This window comes from Camelus bactrianus, chromosome 24 (assembly GCF_048773025.1).
Source record: "Camelus bactrianus isolate YW-2024 breed Bactrian camel chromosome 24, ASM4877302v1, whole genome shotgun sequence".
NCBI classification, from domain to species: Eukaryota; Metazoa; Chordata; class Mammalia; order Artiodactyla; family Camelidae; genus Camelus; species Camelus bactrianus.
The window spans coordinates 12,469,849-12,494,986 of NC_133562.1; the positions used below are offsets into that span (position 1 = coordinate 12,469,849).

General features: G+C 39.0%; 1 protein-coding gene and 1 non-coding gene across 2 annotated transcripts in view; one reads left to right on the top strand and one right to left on the bottom strand.

The window, feature by feature from the left end:
• The window catches only part of CDH2 (cadherin 2), a 193,684-nt gene that overhangs the window by 120,336 nt on the left and 48,210 nt on the right, over positions 1 to 25,138 (bottom strand). The window lies entirely within an intron of this gene.
• Positions 11,175 to 11,247, top strand: TRNAA-AGC (transfer RNA alanine (anticodon AGC)). The gene has a single exon. It is a non-coding gene; the product is annotated as a tRNA-Ala (tRNA).

The following is a 25,138-nucleotide window of genomic DNA, read 5'->3' on the forward strand; positions in this document are numbered from 1 at the left end:
ACACATAGATGAGTTTCTCCAGAGAACCCTTAATAATGCAGTAACACATCGTGCTAGACTACCACCATATAAACGAGCAAGACAGAGAGCCCCAAGTTTCTGCAGATCTGATGTATGACACAACTTCTCTGTGGGCTTCAGTCCAGCTTGGTAGACTTCTCAACCATGAGACACTCCAATGTCACTCATGTATGCATATTTAAAGAAATTCTAACAAGACCTAAAAACATTTCTTTGGAACCTAAAGAACTATACTTACTAGTAGTTATTACAGGAATTTGAGGCGGTAACTCACAACAGTCCACCACGTGGCAATGATCTGTGTTAGCTCACCGGCTGACCCGTCTGTCCCCCTGAGCAAGAAGGTCTGAATGCAAGTGGGTAAGACTAACACCACAAAGAGGGGTAAACTGGAATTCACTGGGATTTTGTAAAATGTGTTAATAAGTATTAGCATCATATTATTTGGGGCGCTTCATATCTGATCTCAACCCATACATTCTAGGACCACCCTTCCTACAGTGGAGAAGTGACCATCTAGTGCCCATGGTGATTTGGGAAAGTAAAACCCAGTGTTTCACCTCTGACACAGCGATTGCTAAAAACTATGATTAATATGAATGATTTAGATACCTTTCCAGTTACAGTATATTGAGAATACCTCAGTAGGAGGCTTCTCACTTAGTATTTTTTATATCCAAACTTTTGTTCCAGAGTTCTCCAGAGCCTCCCACCTTTCACGATTTTCAGCTACACACACAGCCTCTACCTCCCTGGCAGTGCCATCTGGCCCCTGCAGCTATTTACGTGACCCTCCTGCGTACACACAACTTATTTTCATCTACCATAATGCAGCTAGTGGCGAATTTCCCTGACGCTCAAAGCCATCTGCACCTCTGTATGCATTTCTTTAATGGCACCCTATTAACTTAAATTTTTTCCAAAAGCCACCTGCAGACTTGACTGTCCCCACACCTGTGATTTATAAACAAATACGCCGCAACACACTTTGGAATTTCAACTCACCCAGCTTCTTTAGTACCTACGTGCAATTTTATTTGAGTAAAACAGTATGTTCGCCTGAAATAGCAGTCCTTGGGGACTCAGAGTTTTAAAGAGAGAAAGAATTGATTAAAGGACAGGAATAAACTTCTCTGGAATCCAGGAAACCAAACTGCATAGCTTGAAGCACACAATAGATTACAAAAATCTGCCTGGAGCATGAAAGGGTTTCTCATTTCCTTGATTGCTTAAGAAGGATTCCAAAAACATAAAAGTAAAAAAAAAAAAAAATTAATTCACCCTACAAAGACTCCCTACTTTGGTCTAAACGAACATCCTATCGAAGACAAAATTAGCCTCTTGTGCACCTGTTTCAGTTTTTCTCTGCCCTCTCCATTTCCACCTACGTCTCTTTCTATTTCTCAAACTGCTCAAGAGGGAACCGGCGATGGACGTGCAGTGTGAGAAGCTAAGGCATGTTCCCCTTTCCCAGGGCCATCTGGACAGAAATGCACCCCCCCCCCACCCCCAGTAACAGCCACTCACTCCATGGGAGGGGCTGAAACTGCTTCTACTATGAGACTGGCCTGTGTCCTCCTTTCCCATTTAGAGGAGAAAGCAAAAGTGAGTGGTTCCTCCCTCTCTTTGGGGAAAATTGTTATATTTTCCATAAAGCAAGAAATCATGAGTTAATTTTAGTAGAAAAAAAATTCTCTTCTTTTTTTAAATTTATTAAGTGGAGAAATGAAACCCCAAGTGTTTGGAACTGATTGACTGCAAAACGCCTAAAGAATTAAGAAATGAAAAATTTCAAACACAGTCTGGGTATTCTGACCCGTCTCTGCAGAATCATTTTTTCCAGTGTTTTGTTCTGTTTTGTTCTATTTTAACTAGAGACAGAGTACGGTACCCTAGACTTGTATCTCTGCTTTCTGGCTCTATACATCTATCCTGTTGTCAAGGCTGTGGAACCTTCCACAGGACAAGAGACTCATTTCCACACTGAGTAGCCATCAGTGAGTGACAGTAGCTGAGACCTTGGGGAAGAGCAACTGCAGACCAGATTATTATTTATTTTTTAATGAATATGCAAATCATTCCCTTGTCTTTTTTAAGTCAAGAGTTTAGGTACTTAATGTAAATTAAATATAGAAATTCCTAAAACTTGCGGTTTGAAGCAAATTATTGTCATTAGAGGCTGTATTTATTTGGCTTATCTGTGGGAGAGGTGGCAAGGGATGGGGGTTGTGGCCCCAAACTACTTATCTGAGAAATGGAAATTAGCAGGAAATGTAAGGTATAAAAATAGGCTATTAATAAATACTGAGCAATGCTAATGACCTAAGAATCCTGAACACTGCAACCTGAAACTCGCTTTCAGATTATAAAAAAATAAATTTAGGGTGCACGTTTGAAGTCAGGAAAAATACATACACACATATAGCAGAGCTGCTTACAGTCATCAAAACATTACTTGCCTAGAAAGACCGGCCTGTTTTCACTAGTTACTTAGTAGGTACTTGTAGTAGGTGGGTAATCAGTAAACAGCCAGTTAAGAAATAAATGAAGTAATGTAAGTAAGAGTCTTAAGCTCAACTGATACACTCATAAATATATACCAAAAAAAAAAAAAAAAAAAGTCAACAGGATTTTAAAATGCAGTTAAAAGAAAAACGTATTTGGCTCTACAACATGAAAACAGGCTGCACACGTGAACACCAACGCCAACAGGAGAAGCTGGAGAAGCACTTTTTCTGGCAAAATCAACCAGCTGTGGCCAGTGGCACTGAACTCTTGCTACGTGATCCCAACTGCCTTTCACTTTTTTCTATCCGCCTCTCCAAGAAAACAATCAGTGTTAATTCCGGTTGGTGATATTATTGATTTTGGTTACTTAAACAGATTTATAATGAAAGAATCCTGTAAATATGTTATCAACAGTTTCTGTTGGTTCTGTACCAAATATTATAACTGTGAAACTATTTACCACATACATATGCACTAAAAGCATTTGCTTCTAAAGAAATTCGAGATTTGCAGATCCTAACTACTATATATAAAATAGATAAACCACAGGTTTCTACTGCATAGCACAGGGAACTCTATTCAATATCTTGTAAGAACCTATAATAAAAAAAGAATATGAAAAGGCATATATGTATGTATATGTATGACTGAGAGATTATGCTGTACAACAGAAATTGTCACAACATTGTAAACTGAGTATACTTCAATTAGAAAAAATAAAATTTTAAAAATTAATTAAAAGTGCACAGGTATTTATTCTATACCATAAAACTCAGTTACATGAAAGCTGAAATTGTAATGACTGACATTTTGAAATTAAGGGTTATAAACGGATGATACGTAATTTTCATCCTTCTTCAAACATTTAAAGAAAAGGAAGCCATGAAGTAATCCAGGAATTTAAACTAATTATCTTAAGCAGTATCCCTATTCCTGCCCATTATCTGATGAAGGTGCTATCAAAGATCACTAGTCCTAAAATTGGGGCATGAGAATTAGCAAAATTGTCCTCACCCAAGGAAACTTATTCTCATTCTTGCAATTAACTCACAAATTTAATTAAATATACTTTAGTAAGCAAAAAATAAAAGCATTTAACTACCGAGACATCCATGTGGATGCAACAACTAATTCACCATAATGGAGTATACTGAAAATAAAATTCACCCTCCAGCTTTACACCATGATTTTTTGAAGTTATATTAACGTTTATTGGAGAGAACTTTCCATGGTAAAAATACCTGGCCTGGGGCCAGGAGTCCAGGATTACAGTCCTTTTTGTACAGCTCTTCAGCTGTGTGTCCTTGGGCAAGTCATTTAATTTCTCTGGACCGCATTTCCTTCCACTGTAAACTGAGAAGGTTGTGGCTGAAAAGCTCTGAAGTTCCATCTTGTTCTAATAACCTATGAATCTGTGAGAGAGAAAGTTCATAAATATTCCATAATCTTCCTTTTACCAAAATGTTACTTCCAAATATAGATAACCTTTCATGACACAAAGCAAATGTTATGACAAGGTACTCTTCAATTAATGCAAATTTTTAAGTTACTATTTAAAACAATTCAAAAATAGAGCAGACTCTATCAAGATGTTGTGATTTCGGATATTTCAGAACACAACATAGGAATCACATGCCAATCAAAATAAATCTGAATGAAGCAAACTATCAAGTATGAATTTTACAGAGTTCTGGAACGCTTCCAGATTCCTTCCACCCTTTTCAGAATAAGATTTTCATCAGAAGAGATACAGTAAGTCTCAATTAAACAGAACCCACCAATTGTATACATTTAAAGCTTAAAAATAATTTTTGCTCTAATCCTAGAAGAAAAGTTCAATTTGACATCAGAACAAATTCATATCAGTCATTCAATAAACCTTTTCCGCTCCCTAAAATAAAAATTCAAATTCAGAAAAATATTCACCCAGGCCAACGCACAGTCTTTAGAGTTAAAAATATAATCACATTCATTACTGGTGTTATAATAAATAGCCAACGTCTCCTAATATGTTTTATAAACAAGTTTAAAAACAAAACTTGAATATAAACAGGTTCCTGGTTAACCCCTACATGCCTTAATTAAGCAAAAACAAGCAAACAAACAAAACCACTCTGCTGTGCAGACTAGTTAATTGAGGATTTACTGTAAAAGCAACAATTAGATGTCGTAATAAATGGGAAATAAGTGGAATGCATTCTCTTGAATAGTGTCTTCATGCTATTACTTCACTCACAGGGCTCACTCACAAGTTCTCTGCTCTGAGATTTTGAATGTGAGATTCCTGAAAATGTTTATTTTCTGCCAGTAGTCAATCACCACCAGAGAATGTGGGGTTGGAAAGTGTTAGATGTATCTTATGAGCATCAACTACTGGGTTTTTTTTTTTTTTTTCTTCCTAGATAAGTGGCTTGAACTTATTTTTTCATCTTTGAAAGAAAAAAAAAACTATAGAAATTATCCACTACAGTTATAAGTTTACAGATATGATTTTTTTTTTTTAAATCATGTAACTTGTAAGTACTAAACTGAGGAAGTCCACAAGATGAGCTAGTCATCTGTTTCTGAGTTTCAGAGCATCTGTCTCATTTCAGAGACGCTTGTTTCTGGCTTAACTAAACTATTCTTCTATAGCATGTTAAGTATCTTATAAATCAGCATTTAAAGAAATCAAATTCTAGTCTTTAAAAGAATTTATAATTTAGATTTAGCATCTCTCACTGTATTAATTATATCACAGGTAGCATGAGATAATTTTTTTTTTTTTTTTTTACAGTTTACCTAGCTACACAAATGTTTAATGAAAATTATTTTGGGTGTAAGTACGAAAGTCAAAATTATGTATAAAGAGGCATTGACTAGAAACCACATGAACACACACACACACACACACACACACACACACAACTAAGCATTCATTACCAATTCCATTACAAATCTTTTCTGAGATGGTGAAAAACTTGAACAGCAGAACTAGAAAACCCCACAAGTTTGACAATTAAAAGCAGACAAAACTAGAATGAGCTACCACAGTACATTCACTGTAATGTCTCATAAAAATCTAGCACCATTTTAGACTATAAAATCCAAACTCATCAAGAATAATATACTATCTGACGCCAAACACCTAAAACTTAAAAATGAAAGGAAAAGCCCCATGTAAAGAAAGAAAGACACAAAAAACTAGGAGAAGAACTCAACAAATGACTTCACAGAAGCATAACATTGGTGCAAATTTTGCGTTTAGAAGTGGGACTCATTCCCTTAGCACGTAAGTATTACAGATAAGCATTAGAGTTTTTCTCAGTTGTATAAAAAGAATCAGTCAATAAAGCAAAGAGGGTTGCAGGGAAGAGTGTAGAAGATCAGAAAGACAGCTGTCAAAAGAAGTATGTTTCCCTTTGAGGAAAAAAGTGAAAGTTTTTGTGCATTTTAATTAGCTTGCTTGCAAAAAAAAAAAAAATCAGGTGAAGACTACTAATTATCACCTTCTAGCCCCACTAACACTTTGTAGGCTAGCAAAAAGGAAGGAAAGGGGGTGGGGAAAAAAGAAAAAAAAAAAAAAAGAAAGAAAGAAAAGCACCCTCTCACTCCAGGCCATTAACCGCCACCCCCCCTCCAAAGGCTTCCAACATCCTTCCAACAACTACTGACAAGATTTATCTTCAAAGAACTTTCTTGTTTATAGTACAAATCTTCCCCTCTGTTTCAAATTAAAGCCAATTATCTGGTGAACAGTTTCCATAATAAAACCTGGTAGACAGGGGAAGCAGTAACCTTTCCATGTTTTCCCCCTGCATTTGATAGCCTGCAGGTTTCGAGAAGTGAAAACCACTCTTACTTACTCCATTAGCACATAGGTGTTGAGAGAGCATGGAAACCCCTGGAAAGATAAATGGCCTCCTTTTCCTTGGATCAGGCTTTTGAGACAACTTTCCAAAGATCTGAAAACTCTCTGTGGTTTATTTGATCCATAAATTTAAAAACTACTATGGGAAAAACATTCTCTTGACAAGCATCATTAACTCTTTCTGGGCAATGGAATCTACAGTCATCGGTGCATCTAGTTATTGCTGAAGGACAAACTACAAGTACTCAAAGAAACAGATCCATCTGTTGAGATAGCACATAGATGAAATGCAATCATAGACCCTTGAGTCCTGGGGCCAATTCTAACTAGCCCTAACAGACGGGCTCAGCTTTTAATCCAGCAGCTACTGAAAGACACATCTGTGTCCCTTTACCAGTCAAACACAGCACGCATCCCGTGAGGAATTTCGAAAACTCAACGTTCATTCTACATCCTCAAAATGCACTTGTGTGTGCCTGACCTACACAAACCTCCGCTACAAAATTACAAACTCTCGTTTATTCTGTGATAACATTTCGCTTTAGGCAAGTGACTTATCAGAAGGTTGTAACTAGCCATTTTCTATTGCTGTAAACTCTGCTTTGCAAAAACATTAGGGGTGCTTTTAATGAAACCGGGTCACGGTTAGAACAGGACAGCTTTTCTAAATTTTCTTGACCTTAACTAGAAGCAAGAGTAATGTCTTAGCAAATCTTAAAAGCTTCCCTCTCTTCCTAGTCTATAGAATTCCATTTACCTGACCTGTCAAGAAATGCAGAATAATGAAACCCAAGTCCACTCACACCTCGACAGGCTCTGTCCCTGTTGAACATTAAACAATACTTTGGCCACAGAGCCGCGCCTTCTCCAGTACTAAAAGCAGTCTGACTAATCTTATTAAACCAGCATCTGAACCATGGCCGCCATGCAATGGGAAAATAATTAGATTGCTAATGACATAAATACTGTATCTCCAAACCCCTATTATTGGCGCTAATAAGGGGCAAAAAGAGAAAGTTCATTCTTGAAATGCTCAATGCAAATTAAGAAAATTTTCCATAGAAACAAGATTCCCATGCTACAAAATAAATACATTTTGGTAGATGGGCCCATGACCCTCAGGAGCCTTTCATGTAATTTTTCACACTGTTATGACACAAAGAAGTCTTACTAATTTACAAAGAACTGACAAATAAATACAGAATGGAGTGCCCCCTAATTTTAAGCAGGGGGACTTTATCTCTCCACATTTAGAAGTAAAGAGTAATGCTTTCCCCCTCCTTACACAGTTGATGAAGGATTTAAAGAGAAAGATGTATTGAGCATAACGGAAACTTAAAGTGTAACTCCTTGGCCATGTCTCCCTCTAAGTTTTATAATAATAAACAATATGAGAAGCTAGATATGGAACAAGACACATAAGGCACTTTGCACGATTAGTCCCCCAAACTGGGGAATGATTTATGACTGCAAAGTTACCATGCAAGACAGAACCCAGTCTTCCCTTCAAGGTGATTCCACAAATAACTGGTGTCAAAATCTCTTTTCCCAACTGCTTTGGAACATGAAACTCCACCAAAAAAAAAAAAAAAAATCCCAGAACTTTCATGTCTAGAGATGCAGATCAGGAAGATAGCTTTGTTTACTGTTTATAAAATGATGCGTTCTTATCATTAAAAGCACATAAATAAGTGTCAACACATATCGGGGTTGTTCTTTCCTCTTTACTGCGTCAAAGCAGTATTTTCAAAAATGCTGGTTAACACGCGCTATTCCCTTCCTTTTTGGATGATCGGCCAAGAATTTACATACCTCACTTCTGGAGAAAATCATTTCTGACAGAAGGAATTGTCATGGCAGGAGTGCACAAAAACAGGGCCATATGCTGTCCTTTCTTGAGATAAGAGGTGAAAGGCAATAAACCTGGGCCACTTAGGGGCTGATTTCCCTTCTGAATTGTGAACTTGGTGTTGTGCATGTGAACACGGAAAACGAGAGCACGCTAAGGCTGGACTAATCACACACAGGATGTCGGCTGTTATCACCACGGCAGTGCATGGTCCTCTGGTTAATACTGCTTAGGTTTAGTTCCAGCCAAAGACTGACAGAAAACAGCATCTTCCTCCATGAGCCCCTGTATCAGCCACATTCCTTCACTGCATCAATTGTTTCCAGAGAATAAGCCTCTGCCTTAGTTCCCCAACCCTAAAATAACCAACCTGTACTGCCAGCTAGCGGGCCGACCCACCCAAGCAATAGCAGGAGTTATCAGGAGCGGGGGTCATGAACACACATGCACTGAGGAGCCGAAGGCAGACTGAGGATGCCCTTCTGCTGTCAAAAGAAGGCCAGCGATGACCACGCAGTAAGTGGGTGATGCAAGCGCTTAAGTGACTGTGTTATCACTGCATCAGGAGTTCAAAGGGGAAGGATGTCTATGCCTCTGCAGGAGATACTGAGGCCAGAGAGAGGTGGCCGGACCTGGCCAAGGGTACCCAGCTGGCTGCAGAACCCAAATCTCTGTTCTACAGATCATGGGCTCTCTTCACCAAGCCACACTGTCTCCATGGTCCAGTTCACAGAAGCAGCGGGATTTCAGGGATATCAAGCTGAACTGGATTGGTAAGGCAGAGAAACTGAAGAGGATGATGAAGAAAGACCACGCCCACAGACTCAGGGAAGGTGGGCCTTCTGGCTTAGCTGTAAGAGAGTTCTTATCAGTTCTCTTATCAACTCTCAAGGCTGATCTTCAGTGACTCACCTGGCCTGCTTACAGGCCTTGGAAACAGGCAAGACAAACTCAGCCAGGGAAGAAAACAACAGAGCAGGACATCTATTACCAAATCTCACAGTCCCAGCAGCCTGGCCGTGACCTCAGCCTCCCCGCCGCTGACCCAGACGGAGATGCTCAGAGCCCATGGGGCGCACACTCGGGTACCACATTCCTCCTCCCCAGCAGCCGGGGACTCCCCCGTTCCTTCTTTCGTCTTTGGTTTCATATGTAATTTGAATGTCACTTCACGTAACCCTGAAATAAATGTGGCTTTTTGAAAGATTGGAAACATAGGAACATAGGTAACGATGCTGTCCGCATTAAAAAAAAAAAAGAAGAAGTAATTCTTGAGCTATGATTTGTGCGAGTGTAAAAAATCTTAGGAATCACCTAACCAAGATCTATCGTTTTATAAATGGAGTAACTGAGGATCAGAGAGGCAGGTGTTGTTTCTTCTGAAATTAGAAACACTGAATTCTCAGATATCTGAATCTGCCTGAAACTTTTTGAGTAAGAAGAGTAAAATGCAGGCAGAAAGAATACTAAATTTAAATGTCAGAAATTCAAAATCTGGTTTAACCTATGCCCTCCACTAGCATGGAGACTTGAGAGAAGGCATTTACCTTCTTTAAACCTGGTTTACTGATATGCAACTTAGAAAGACTAAGAGCTCAAAACAGACAATCTCTAAAGGTCTTTTTAAAAACATTATTTAAATAAATGTATTTATTTTTATTTGCTTAAAATAAAATTCAAATTTTATTTATCTAAAGTTCTGTGATTCAGTTCCAGACTCATCAAGAGTAGGTAACAAGAATAAAGTAAATTACAAGGATAACAATAGTAAATAGTTAAGTGCATTTACAGTGACTGTTTGCAAAATTTTAAGCTAACCAAGTTTTACAGGTATACACTTATTTTTCATCTCTTTTCTTCCCTAGCCTCTGTCACAGAAATTTACTTTTATATCTCCAAGACCAGAAGGACAGTTTGACCTTAGTATTTAAGGGTAGCAGACAATGACCCTGACAGAGAATTAGCTGATAAGAGTTAGTTAGATATATTTAGCGTGTAAGAAATGCACTATCAGTATGCTGAAAGTATTTGGAGACTTTCGTCATCAGGAGATAGAGCATGAATCATGTCTGTGTTACTACCCGGCCACTCATCGAATCTCGTCCACTAAGAACACAAGACGCTCTGTCTCCAGAGCTGGTCTGTTTCAAGTTTCAGCCGCACCGTCACTGACAAATCCACTGATTCGAAGTAAAGCCTTCTGACTTTCTGCACTTACTGTCCTCACATGGGTTAGTGATGGCTCCGCCTGCAGAATTCCACACCGTGCTCTTAATAAGTGGAGAAGCATTCCGGGCTGTTCTCCATAGAGAGGATGCCAAATGGCCAGTGAAAAGGCCAGACCCAAATTCCTTTGAAAGAGGCACCGGGGTGACAGATTTCAGCAGGAGGCTATGAAGTTCATGCAGAATTTCACTAAAGCTTCAAAGGCTCTTAAAAGAAATTACCAGGCTGGTTTGAAAAAAAGAAAAAAAAGTTTCTGAAGACTCCATTGCAGTGCTTGCCTGGTCATGGTTGAATCTCCAGTAACTTCTATTTCCAAGAAGTAAAGTATGTGACTTCTTGTAAACGTCCTCTAATGGGTCACTCAAAATTTACTTTAAAAGAAGAACAAAAAACTTCCTGAGGATCTCTGACCACATTCAAGTAGCAGATTTACAAACTCAAACAAGCAGATCAAAGCCCACACTCTTAAGACCCCTTATCTGGGCAGGCTGGCAAACAAACAAGGCTCAGCCATTGAAAGGCTTTCTACTAATTCTCTTAAGGAAGAAAGTCACAGGCATAGAGACAACACAGGGAAGGAAGGAGGGAAGTCAAGGAGGTCAAATTTGTAGGACAAAAAAAAATTGTTTTTAATATATTCATCTTTTTTGCTAAAATTTAAGGATATCAGAGGGGCGGATAAAAGTACAGGGAAGTATCCATAGAATATGAAGGCAGGGAGGAGGGTATAGCTTAGTGGTAGAGCGTGTGCTTAGCATGCACAAGGTCCTGGGTTCAATCCCCAGTACCTCCATTAAAGATAAATAAATTAATAAATAAACCTAATCACCTTCCCCCAAAACAAAACAAATAATATTAAAAAAAAATATATAATAGGAAGACAGTAAATATTCTTTCCACATTTATCAGGCCTTGAGTAAAATACTGAATCTGGGCAGTAAGGTGCAAATAAAGATTCTGGCACAGCACCGCCCAATGGAAATACTATGTGAGTTGTATGTGTGATTTTAAAGTTTCCAGTAGCCAGTTTAAAAAAAAAACCAAAACAGTAAAAAAGAAATAAGTGAAATGAATTTTAATTTTATATTTTATTTAATCCAAAATATTATCAACTTAATATGTAATCCATCTTTTAAAAGGAGACATTTTATATTCTTTTTTTCATCATCAGTCTTCAAAAAAGTAGCCTCATTACAAAGGTACAATAGCCACATCTAGCTCCTGGCCATCATATTAAACAGAACGTTTAAAAACACATAGTTAATTGTCTGGAATTCGAAAATATCTAAATACTGTGATAAGCCAGAAGAAGGGGGAAAAAAAAAGATGAAAAAAAAAGGCATATGTTCACCAAAGATGTGGCACAAAATTCTCTGCTGCCTGAGAAGAGGAGGCGAGACAGAGATAGCCTGGGCATAAATGAAATATGAATGATTTAAATTTAGACATCAGAGCGAACTTCATAGCGATTGGGGCTGAAACATCTCTACTGCAGGCATCGATATGGAGCCTCCTCCTCGGAGTACTGTTTAAAATGAGCATAATTTTTAAAGTAACTTAGAATTAGCTCTAAAAAAAGGACAGGGAACATGGAATACTCCTGCTATACGTTCCACCCAGCTTTTAACGATGATACACTCCTAGCGTAAAGTCACCCTGCATAAAAGCCTGAGCGATATCTGCAGGCTCTAAGGAGCCATCATGAAGATACACATTTCCCTTTCAGAAAACCTAAGGAAAGATGACAATATCTTGAAAAGAGCAAAGGTAAAACAAGAGCAGTCATTTGGGGAAGACATCAGATTTCACAGTATTTAGTAGTGTCACCCTCCACTCCAACAATTAGCATGTTAGGTGGGACAAGACAACTGGATCCTAACATAGTTCCAGTGTATCCCAGGCCTACATGCACACACTATTAATTATGTTTCCCACTGATCCTCCAACATACAATTAGTACAGAAACAGTGTGTTAAGCAAAAAAAAAAGTAAGTACTTCATATCTGGATTTTTCATTTGAATTTATTTCTAAATTTAACTGACAAGTGATGAGCAATAAAATCAGCTTCAGTTTTATTTTTCCATGTAAATATATACATATTCTTTATTAATTACAGGATACTACAAACCAGTGAATATAGTTCTCTGTGTTATACAGCAGGACTTTGTTGTTTATCTATTCTGTACATAGCAGTTTGTATCAGCCAATCCCAAACTCCCAATTTATCCTTCCCTCCCTCCCCACTTCACCCCGCACTGGTAACTGTAAGTTTGTTTTCTATGACTATGAGTCTCTTTCTATTTTTGTAGATAAGTTTGTATCATTTTTTTTTAGATTCCATATAAAAGTGATATCATATGATGTTTGTCTTTCCCTAACTTACTTCACTTACTGTGGTAATCTCTAGGTCCATCCATGTTGCTGCAAATGACATTATTTCATTCCTTTTTGTGGCTGAGTACTATTCCACTGTATACATATACCACATCTTCTTTATCCAGTCATCTGTTGATGGACATTTAGGTTGTTTCGATGTCTTGGCTGTTGTAAAAGGTGCTGCTACGAACACTGGACTGCATGTGTCTTTTCGGATTAAGAGTTTCCTCTAGATACATACCCAGGAGTGGGATTGCTGGATCACAGCTTCAGCTTCATTTAAATTGTGTTCTTTTCCCTTTAACTTCTACACCATGTAGCTGTCAAAGATGGTTTTTCATAATGACTCATGTTAAAGCTGGAACTCAAGGTTGGCATCATCTAGATCTGAGGTCAGTTAAAATACTTGGGTGACTATGTCATGAGAGGTTTTATTTATGGGGTCTCTAAAGTTGTGAGGCCTTGAATCAGTTATTAATATAACCTCAGTAGGCACCTTGCCAACTTTGGCTCAACCTGTCCATCTTCAAAAATAAGAAATCACTGGACTACTCTTTATCTGAATTGTAAACTGCCTTCATAATGGAAACCAATATTAAAAAAATATTTTACAAGAAACAGTATTAAGGTTTAGCTTCTGTTTTGTCAAAAACTTTTAGGCCCCCCAGTTCTCAACCATTTTCCTGCCTGATCCACTGGAGGGGTATGGCACATCCCTAAGAAAAATAGGAGGTCCTAAGTGGTGATTCAGTGATGTCAAAGAAGGTCCACCCTCCCAGACTCTCACTCCTGGGAGATGTATCTTGCCTATTAAAACTCAATGGATTAAGAACCCTGGAGTGTCAGGCATCTTCAGCCTTTGCTTGAAGCCTGGTTCCCAGTGATACCCCGGAAAGAACTGGAATTACTTAAGACTGCTGGCTCCTGAGTGGCAGTTATGGCTAAAAGATTTTATGGGAGATATTCCTAGCAAAAGATCTCCCTCGCCACAGGTGCCACAGCGATGACTTCCACAAATGCCATGTAGGATGGGGGACATGAGTCATATCGCTTTAATTCCTGCCCTAGTCTTCAGACCTTCTAAATTGGAAGATGCAGGAATGCCCCCAGCATGAATCACCAAACCCTGCTGGGTCTGATCCCTTCAGCACTCCTTAGTGACTGGGAAGAGGAAATCTAATGAGTCAACCCCCCAAGGATTCCCAAACATAGGCCACTGCTGCCTACTGGCTGGTGACAAAGGTTCCCACTGGCCCCCAGTATCTTTCTCAGAGAATTTCCTGATATCAGGGACACAGGTTACACAATCTTGCAGATCAACAGGGAATGCTTTCATTAGAACCACAACAGTACCACCACAACCACCGCGCTGGCCATTTTCAATGTGCCCATTATATTCCAAAGTCAAGTAACTTATGTTAAAATGATTACCTCCCATTTATACAAACATCCCCATGTGAGTCAGAATTTTTACAATGATTTTTTTCAAGTGACAGAATCAGTGGGACATCTGAACTCTGCTTCAGCTTATACGATCTGGTCTAGATCTGCCAAACATGCATCCAGAAAACAAGTAAACTCAATAAATCTCATAAAATTTTAATACTGCATTTTTATTAGGTCAGGTGAAGATTCCCACACTCTCCTTCCTTGAGAAAGCTTATCCTTTATTCTGACATTTCTGGTATTAAGTGATGGTAATAATTGTTTAATGCAATGATTCTCAGCTGTGGGTGATTGCACCCTGGCATTGGAGCATTGGCTGGCTTTGGAGGTATTTTTGGTTGCCCCCAAAATACTGGGGCATCTAATGGGTAGCAGTCAGGGATGTTGCAAAACACTGTACAATGCCAGGACAGTCGCACACATCAAAGAACTGTCTGGTCCAAAAAGTCAATAGTGCCAAGGTTGAGAAACAGGAGCTGAAGTCTTCACGAAGCAAACTTTTTGAACTTTTACTTACATTTTAATCCAAATACCTGGAATTACGAGGGACTAAAGGACCACTTGTTAGGGAGGGACCACTGGGTGACAGAGTTTAATAAAGAGTTTGTGAACTAGATAACTTTGAAGGCCTGAGCATCTAGAAGAATGAAGGTAATAACATGATATGTTTGCATAATGTTTTACATTTTACTAACAGCTTTAACTGGTCTTCCAATCAAACTCTATGCATTATTTCAAATGCCCTTTAAGGAACCATATCAGATCACACCAGAAGGATTTCAGCTTAGAACAAAGCAAAGTTTCTCATGGAAATAAGTATTTCAGTAGAAAGTGGGTTTCTTATCATCGTAAGATTTTAAACGAGGAATGAATGACTAACCATACATGTGCCTATTTTAGAAGGAACTCCCAAAAGGCCAGAGAATCAAACAAGATGATACCAAAGGTCACTGACACGCAAGATTTTTGCTATAAAAACCAATCAATAGCAAAGACTATATGTTTCACACTTTTCCAAACAACTCTTTCATTTGTTGATAGTTTTCACACGAATTCCCTGCTGGCCTTTGATCCTGAGCACAGAATCTGTGTAATATAAAAGACACTCAAGGTTTGAACCATAGAAATCTGAACTCCTGACTTCGTGAACCAAACCAGCCCTGACTGAAGGAAACTGAGTTACCTGAAAAAGTCCACACGGGCCCACGTAAAGGAAAAGCTGCTGGTTTTAAGTCACAAGCACCTGTCTCAGGAATGAAGACGGAAGAATCAGTATTTCATCTTCGTAAAAACTAGACTACTTAAATTTTGTAGGCGGGGGAGGGTTCATTAAACAGCTTCATCTCCCACAACTGTGCCTGCAGTCTGGTTTTTGCACTCTCCCTCCCTCACAGATTACAATGTATCTGAGATAAATCTTCTAATTTTGGAAGTTAGAAAAGTGGCTTGTCTCACTCATTTTTTTATACTGATATTTAATATCCCCTTCAAATGAAAATTGACTGCTACTACCCAAAGGGGAAGCAATGACACACAAAGAGAAAGCCATACACCTCCTTATAAAAACCAAAATGTTCTCAATGAGATTAATTGAGGGCGGGGGGTGGGTACAGCTCTGTAGTAGAACACATGCTTAGCATGCACAAGGTCCTAGGTTCAATCCCCAGTACCGCTATTAAAAAAAATAATAATAAATAAATTTTAAAAATAAAAAAACTAAAAAAGATTTGGGACTGGAAATAACAACCTCAAATTAGGTAAACTAAATCCATATGGCCAGATGTGTGATCCAAAGGAAATATGACTAAAGGGAAAATATACAACAGGAACAAATAAATGTTCACAGCCCCCGGGTCAGCGCTATCTCTTCCAGGCAGGGCACCGTCTCAACCGCAGAGGACGCACAGCTGGCAGGGGGGCCACACCAAGCTCACAGCAGCAGGTTCACTTGGGAACTAGTTCGAAGAGATTTTATGGAAGTGCTCTGGGACCGCAGTAGGAAGAGGCTGCTTGTTATCATCCAGGAATTAGAGCTTAACATCACCACATCGCAAAATTTATTCATGAAGAATATAAACTCTCAAGAAAAGTGCGTACAATGAACTGCACGGATGCGTGCACAGATCCTGCTTTTGTAGAACGTGCTGACTTTTAAAAACTGCTGACTTTTTGTTTTATTTTGTGTTCATTTTAAGATAAAAGCAGCCAGTCAGATGATAATCACAGACCTGAGAGGAATCTTAGTAATCACACAGTGCAAGACCTGCATTTTCCAAGTAAGAAAACATTCACCCAGGAGACCAGAGGCATGGTAAGGTTACACTGAAGCTAGGCGCTGAGCTGTCCCTGAAATCCAAGTTTCCTGACTCTCACTAATAGGTTAGGCTGCCTGTCATCTAACAGGTACAATCCTGGGAAAAATAATTAAGAGTGTTCGTATACACCAACCTGAGCGCTTCATTTGACTTAATTTATTGAAAATAAAAGCAAAGATTAGTGATGTGATATCTCCATCTTTATTTAAGTCTTACCTGCCCTCCTCCAAGTGTAGGGCAATAGAGACATTTTCCCTTCCAGTTTCTCCCCATTGGGTGTTGTTTTTCCCCCATGATATGATTCTATCCATACCATAAAACAGAAACTTTCAAGACCTGTCTATATGATGTTAATATCTACATATCTCTACATTACAGGACAGACAACAGCATGGGATCAAAGAAGAGCAAGAAATGAAAGGACGGAAGTGTAACAGGAAAAAAAGGTTTAGTGACAAATACTGACTTAGCCATAAATGTTCCACTGCATGTTTATAGCCAAGCAAAGCGCTCCGTCTTCTATTACATACGGCTTTTAGTAACATCAGCATTAGTCCTCACTGTGTTAATGTAATCAAAGAAAATAACCAAACTGTTTCAAAAGAATACTGTTAAAAAGAGTAAGAGCCAAAGTTCTCATTAAAGAGAATAACCTAAAAAAAAAAAAAAGGCTAAAACTGGGTGACCAGTTGTTACTGTTTTATAACACACTTACGGTTTGCTGGGGTTGGGGGGCGGTGTGTGCGTGTGTACGTGCTGATCTCAGGATGGGAGCAATGCGAAGTCATACCAGGTTTTGCTGTGTTTGAGATTTTAAGACTAAAACTCAAATAGTGCACCTAAGAGAGGCTGTGCCAGCAGACCTTAATGGTTATTGATGCATTCCATTAATTTATATTAAAACCAGCCTTTTATTTCTTAAGATTATTCATTTAAAAACATGTAGAAGTTACAGTGTAGTTAAATGGGAAATTTTAAAAGCTGAATTGCTTAAGAAAGGAGAGAATATGCCTAATTACTAGCTAAAAAGTATATTCTGTTATGTTTAAAAAGGAACTCTCCAAATCCTGAAAATTTACTAATTAAACAGACATGAAGTTATTTTCCTTGCTCCCTGACATGACCAAGTGATGACAGTGGCGGCAACTTCGTAAAACATTAGAAAATCCAAAACCAAAAAATAGTCTAAGAAACATAAAGAATTTGAATCTTCAAAAAATATTTCCCTTGAGAGAAACCACGTGGGAACCACAACAGGTCTAAAGTGGACTGTGTTCAGGCAGGGGATACGGTACAGAGCAGACTCTGAGTGAACGAAACAGGAAGACTGCGAAAATTTCCCTGTGATTTTCACCAGGTACAGCCACTGTCACCAAGGCCAGCTTTTCACAGGGATGGAGACACAACAGTAAAAGCCTTGCCACTAGCGCCTAAGTCCCATGCACTGTGTATCTCATGCAGTGCCTGGTACTAGACCTCCACTTAAGAGGGCTTAATAAAGAACCGAAATGAATGAATGAATGGAACAGCATTCATGCATCAGACACAGACCACCCCTAATCTGCTAGGGAACAAATGCGCCTCCAGGAGTAGTTAAGTGCCATCCACCAAACCACCAAATTCCTCAGAGATCAAAGTTCTGGAATTTGAGATCATCATGTTTCCAGTTGAAGAAGATGCCATGCATAATTTACAAGCATTCAATAATGCTTCAATATTGACCACATGGAGCGGACATTCAATAAATGGTCTGTAATGATGCAAATATAGAAAATGACATTTCTTCTACTTAGATACACAAACTCTATCATGCCCCAGGACAGACACTGTAACCCATTATTAATTCTCGCCTTCTTCCAAAGGGCACACTGAAGCTCAGAGTAAGTGTCATTTCCCCGCCTTCCTTCAGGTGGTTGTACCTCACACGAAGCCTCTGGCCAGTGGGATGCGGGGGCAAGTGATGTGGGCAACGTCCAGACTGTGCCTTTCAGAAGAAGGGGTAATTCTCCACCTTTCAGTTGCTGGGACTATAAACTTGAAGATTAGTCACCTTGGACTGTGCAAGCAAGTCCAAAACTCTAGGAAGGCTGAACGGTAAGAAAGGAGCCAGGATCTCTGGACGACTTCACGAAGCAAAGCCATCCCACCTTCCCTGAACGTCCAATGTCAACTTCCAGATGGTTGCATAAAAGGGAAATAAACTTCCTTCTTGTTCAAGTGATTGTTATTTCTAGTTCCTGTATCTTTGTATCTTACCTCATTCATACACCAAGTGAACAAAACCCACTCTTTTTAATTATCCCTAAGTATTCTGGCTAAATTATAATACACACACCCAGTTGAAACAATACACACAGACACACACATATGTACGTACCATACTTGTGTGTCATATACTTACACCTGTGTGTGTAGGTCCCAATCTCCTTTAGATGGAATGCTATGCTGACAGACCCAACATATTTTTTACACTTCTTCTCCCTAATGCTTTTGTCTGGATTAGATGCTTTCAAATATGACTAGTTGAGAACTGGGGCAAAGAAATTACAGAATATTCAGTCATAGAAAAGATACAGATGTTGATACGAAAGTGATGTATACATCACTCAGTTTTCTCCAAAGAGTTTTGCTGTTATGTACAGAGATAGGAAATGCACACATGCCTATATATGACTAAAATTGGTATTTCATCCAAAAGGACGTGGCTAGACAGCCTGTGTGTACCGAAAAGACAAGACGTGACCATAATAAAGAAGACAGATGAGCAGTAATATAAAAGTGATAGATATAAAAGGAAGCCATGATTTATGCCCGAGTCAGACAGAAAACCTATGGTCCTCCATCGACCCCATCTATCTAGTCCTAAATTGTACACCTAAGAGTTCACTATGAAGCAACACTCAGACACAACATGTAATGTCATCGCTAGACACAGGTATCACCCATACTATCAAAAGTTGTCTTGTTGTTTTTATTTCCTTTGTTAACAATATCCTGATTCAGAAATTAAATTGTTTGGCAAGGGTTTCCAGCCTTTCTCAAGAGAAACTCTCATTAGCCACAGGTGTAAGCTTTTACTCAAGGAATTTGACCCTGCCCACAGGCACTGGGACAGTTTATAGCTAACAGGCTCATTACAAGTCAAGGACAAATAGAGAAATCCATGGAAACCACAGTGAAACACTAATGTTATTCTTCTGCGCAGTTTCACATAAGTACCCAGTACTTAGAATAAGTTTTACTCAGTAACCAGCTTTCAATCAACTAAAACGACCACAAGAAATCCTCAGTCTGCTGGTCACCCAGGGGTGAAGGGTCAACAGAGAACACTTAAGCAAACCAAATGGTCCAGCACAAGATTACAAACGACATGCGAAAACATGGGAATGTTTTCTTAAAGAAACACGTATTTTCATCTTAACCGCTCAATTTAAACGACTCCCCAGGGCCTCAAAGCTGCCCGTTCACCAACAGCAACCTTTTCATTATGCCTCATTATGTCTTGGCCTCCCTGCAGTATTTGAACTCCTTGGTCATCATTCCTTCATTCTTGAGATTTTCTGTCCTTGGCTTACTGTTGCTCCGACTTCTCTCCTAACCCCCTCCAGCTCCACATGTGGTCCCCACCATGTGGTCCGAGGCATTCTTTCGTCTTCTCTTGATTCTGGGCTTCCAAGCACCAACAGTAACTAACTAGATAGATAAGATTTTCAAACCTCTTCCCCAACTCGAAGTAAATCCAAGCCACAGCTGTTGGATGTCCTCCCCTCAGTGATCTTCCAATGATCAGAGCTCTTTATCCTCTTCCATTAATCCAACAGAAATCTACCGAGTATTGACTGTGTGCCCGGGATTAGGGTTACCAGGAAAAACAAGGTCACGGTCATGCCATAAAATAACACCACGCTCCCAATGGTGTGAGAAATTGTAAAAGGTTCAGCTGTGGGCCTGAGAGCACCTATCCCCGTGGCTGTTCAAAGAGCTGCGACATTTGAGCGGGGTTTTGTAAAAATCACAAGCAGAGAAGGAAGGGAGGGAGGGGAGGAGAAGGTGATAGTGATCCGTGCCGAGGTGCACCGCACAGGGAGGGCAGGAACCGCACACACTTCACCCAGCAGAACCATCGGGGCTAGAAAAGGAGGATGGGCTTGCCTTCTCACCCCTGAAACCTGGTCCTGGTGCTTCTTTATTCCAGTGAGTGGTCCCAGCAATCTTCTAGTTACTTCTACATACATCTTAAAAAGTCCTAGGCTCCTTTCTCCTCCTGGTACCCAATGCTCAACAAATGCCAAGCAGAAAATCTCAGCTGGTTTCATCAAATTCATGCCTCTGTTTTCAGGCCAAGCTCAAGTGCCTCGTCTGCAGGAAGTCCTTCCCAGCCTCTATGAGTGTCACTCCTTCCAGGGTCCCCGGACACTTCAACTGTCCGTATTTGTGCTCAGCTCCACTGTTTGAAGAAAAGCTCAGAGAAAGCAAAACTGCTTCTGTGCACATATGTGTTACAGTATTTGTACACACCAGGTGCTCAAAGCCGCGATCTCTTCTCCAAGCAGGTCTTTTATTTTCTCTCCGTCTTCACACTGGCTCTTACTAATGAGGGCACGTTAACAGTCTCATTTTACTCTATTAGCAAAGTCAGCATAAATTAAAGTTAGTGACGTTGGGTTTTATTTTAATTCGTGGACTCCATGGAAGCGGGGGACAAGGCCATGTGCAAAATTCCTTGCAAGTCTAGAACTCTGGTCTACGATCTTCTAAAAAAATGGCTAAGTAGAAATTGTTAGTATGAAGACTTCTAATTATAAAACACTGAGAAATAAACAGTTTTAAATCAATACCATGTAAGGTGATGTCTTGAAACTTTCCTGAACACAACTCTTTTGGCACACTAGAAGTCTTGTACTTCATTCTTGCCTAAGAATATAAACACTAGCTTACAACACTTAGTAAAACAGAAACCAGAAAATAAAAAAACTCCAGTGGGTCTCCTATTAATTATTTAACTGTCATATTAAAAACAAGTAATTTCTAATAAATAGGACAACCTTTATGGAGATAAACTCTCCAAGCAGTAACAATCTTGGGACATTTTTAGATCACGATGAAAGCTTGTAAAAAATATTTTAAGATATAAGTAGCCAGCAAGGTGACAAATTGTGTTTCAGCACTTTGTGTAAGAGATCAGTTTTCAGGCATCAGTATCTGCCTGCACATCTTGATGCAAGGGTTAGAAAATGGGTATCCCAGATGCTCTAAAACACTGCTCTAAATAGATAAATATTTTTAAAGTTAAGATGGAAACTGTTTAAAAAGTCTCACTAAGAGCAAATCCTGAACAAAGCATAAAAACTCAGAAGAAAGCACAATAGATTGCAATTTGTTTTATTCATGCTGCGGATGAATCTATGTAAAAATTACAGTTGACAGATCGCCTCTCTGCTAATCCAGAGACTTCACAAGCACGCCGCTGACCTGTGGGCATACTTTCATAAAAGGAAGGATTTTATTCAAGGCCATTTAGCGGCAATCATCTTACATGATTAAGTCATAGATATTACCGAAGCAGTATTCTGCTGATACTAATTTTTCTCTCTGGAATCACATGATTTCTCTTCACTCCTTCGTTATTATAGGAAACATGTCTTTGGACAGACTGGGGAGTGAGCTCTGTGGATGGAGCTTGTCCAGAGGGGGCTCCAAAGCGCTGCTCCCTCCTGGATAATAAAAAAAACTCTCTACCATAATTTTGATTGTGCTTTTGAACAGAAAAACAGACACCTTCTTAGCCCGGCAGTGATGTTTGCGAGCGAACTGAAATACAGACTTCATTACCCTGTATTGATCTCACTAAATAAAGGGTTCTGAATGTATTGATCAGCTCGGATTAAACCCCTAACTGTTCGCAGGACTCTGCACGATGTGAAGGCCAGTTCACCGAAGAAGGAAGAACAGAAAGCACTTTTGTTCCCGGGCAACCACAGAGCAGCATTTTACACTAAGTAGTAGATTAACATGATTAAAATAATAGACAGCATTCAGTTAGGGGACAGGCAGGGAGGTACAACTGGTGTGAAATTGAAAGATTTCTCCGTTTGAAAAATGATGTGATAATAAGTTAAAGGTAAAATGATTTTAAAAAGAGTATCTTCTTTGCATACTTCTAAGCAGAAAGGCGATTTCGTCTCCTTAACACAGTTGTTCCCCTGAAGCCCCCCAAATACTCCTGCACTGACTTTAACTCTCTATATGCAGCTTCCCCCTTGCCCTTGTCATTTTCAATATTACTGTGAAACTTTGCATTCACATCACCGCATGCATCACAAGGAGGGGTAAATCCGAGATTAGTTTTAAGGTTCATTTTGTACATCTACTCATTTTCATGTGGAAGGACGTGATTTTCTTTAGTCAAACTCAATTTTCACTCAAAATGCCTGAATATGCGGCGAACTGATCTTATTACAATGAAATATTGCTGCCAAAATTTCCAGCAGGCTTTAATCTCGCAAGAAGAGAAACTATACCCCTTTATCCTGGTTTCCAGAACACAGGCCAGGCATGTTTCCAAATTTTGTTAGTGTCCGTTTTTACACTTTCAAATTCTCGATTTTGAAACAAATAAAGGGAAAACCTATCTATTTTTCTAAACACCAGCCACGGGAGTATTTCTGAAAAGTCCTTGTACTTTCTCTTCCACATTCAGTGAGCTAAGTACTCTGCTATACCACCATACTCATTACTGTTATCTGCCATTACTACTCCAATACCACCGTATTTAAAAGACAGGAAGACAATGATTTAGTATTAAATCACTGCATTAATCTCCTTGTTACTTCTTAAGTCTTTTCAGCCTCACTGACTAATAATGATTAAAGTATGACTCACTTAAAGAAATAAGGTAGTTGGCTGTAGTTCAGAGCGGGGAAGCAGTGGTGGGGAAATCCAGCCTAGGAACTGGATTCAAACCTGAATGCAATCTGAGTCCGGGTTCAGCCACCGGAGGGCTGGGCAGTGCAGTATCCTAGGTGAGCTGGTAGGCTTTGCAGCTTCACTATTGTGGAGTATTCTCTGCCTACTCACTGGGTTGATTCTGCAATTTTAAGACAGTTATTTGCAAACAGTATGAGATACAAATGTGAGCTATTTAAAAAAAAAAAAAACTGCCTGGGGTTTAGATTCTAACACCTTTATGTCCACTGTATCAGGAGAACACCATCACTGTGACTCCAATAATCAGGACTTTTTAGTTGGGGAGGAAGGAGGGAGAGAGTTCTACTTTAGTATTTATGTTTCAGAATATGAAGTATAAGAAAACTCTTTAAAGTTCCTTCCTCTGAAGGTCAAGAAGCCAGAAAGCCAGTACATTACTGCCCAGCCATTGATTCATTTAACCAATATTTACAAAGTACCGAGAATGAATAAAGCAGCCACCACTCAATTAATACACTGAATACAAAAAACTTAAGACCTGCCAGCAGTGATTCCAAGGAAGACAGGAGGTGGAAGAGAGTTAAGACTCAAAGAAAATATTTTAAAATTAATCTTCTTCTTAAAAAGGAGGCCAGGATTCAGTGGAAATACACTGAAGAGGGAGAGGAATGAGGAACTCAACCCAAATATTTGTTTTATAAAAATGGACTTACCTACCCTAATATGTTAATTTATTAAATGTAAACATTAAATGCAAATTAACTTGATTCTTGAAAATGCATGCTGTTGAAAAGGAGTGGAAGGAAAAGGTCCTAAATCATCATAATGAACAATTATTTAGCATTTACTCTGGGCAGGCATTGTCCTGATAAGAACTTAATAGATATCAACTCATTTACTCATCTTAACAGGATTTCAAGACGGAGTGTTTTTATCCTTTGTATTTGAAGAGAACTGAAGGGGCTAAGTCTTGATACAGTTTATGACCTACACAACTCATGGCTCCTGATGACAAAACACACACGTTCACTATTTTTAAGAAATATTTGTGGGTGTAGAAAATATGCAAGATGGCTTCATCATTGTCCTTAATTTAAAATGAAAATTGATGGAAAATGAAAAGCATGAAAACTTGCCTTAACTATAGGATTTTTCAGGGAAAGAGATGGAGTCTGTGGCTAACTGCACTGTCTAAACACTTAGGACTGCTCGGAGTGACAGCCTGAGGGTTCACAATAAAAAAAAAAAGGTAAACGTTTAATAAAAATGAGATTGTTAAAAGGTCCTACATTGTTATTGTATAGGAAGTGTCCAGATGCTATGGTTTTAAAACTGATCAAAAAAAATTTTTGTTTTTTGAAGACTGCCATCATTCAGAGAAAAACAGACCTCAGATATCCATCACTGTTTGTTCAACTATACACTGTTCTCAAATGGGTATATGAGTTAAAATTTGAACAGAATAATAACAGGTAATATGACTACATAATAAACTTTTAAAAACCAAAATGAATCATTTCTTTAAAATAGATACAGTGTATCCTCCAGCCTTAAAAGAAGGCACTTACCTTTTGGTAAGTATGAAATCTTCTATATATTACCTGAGTGCTTGCACAAAC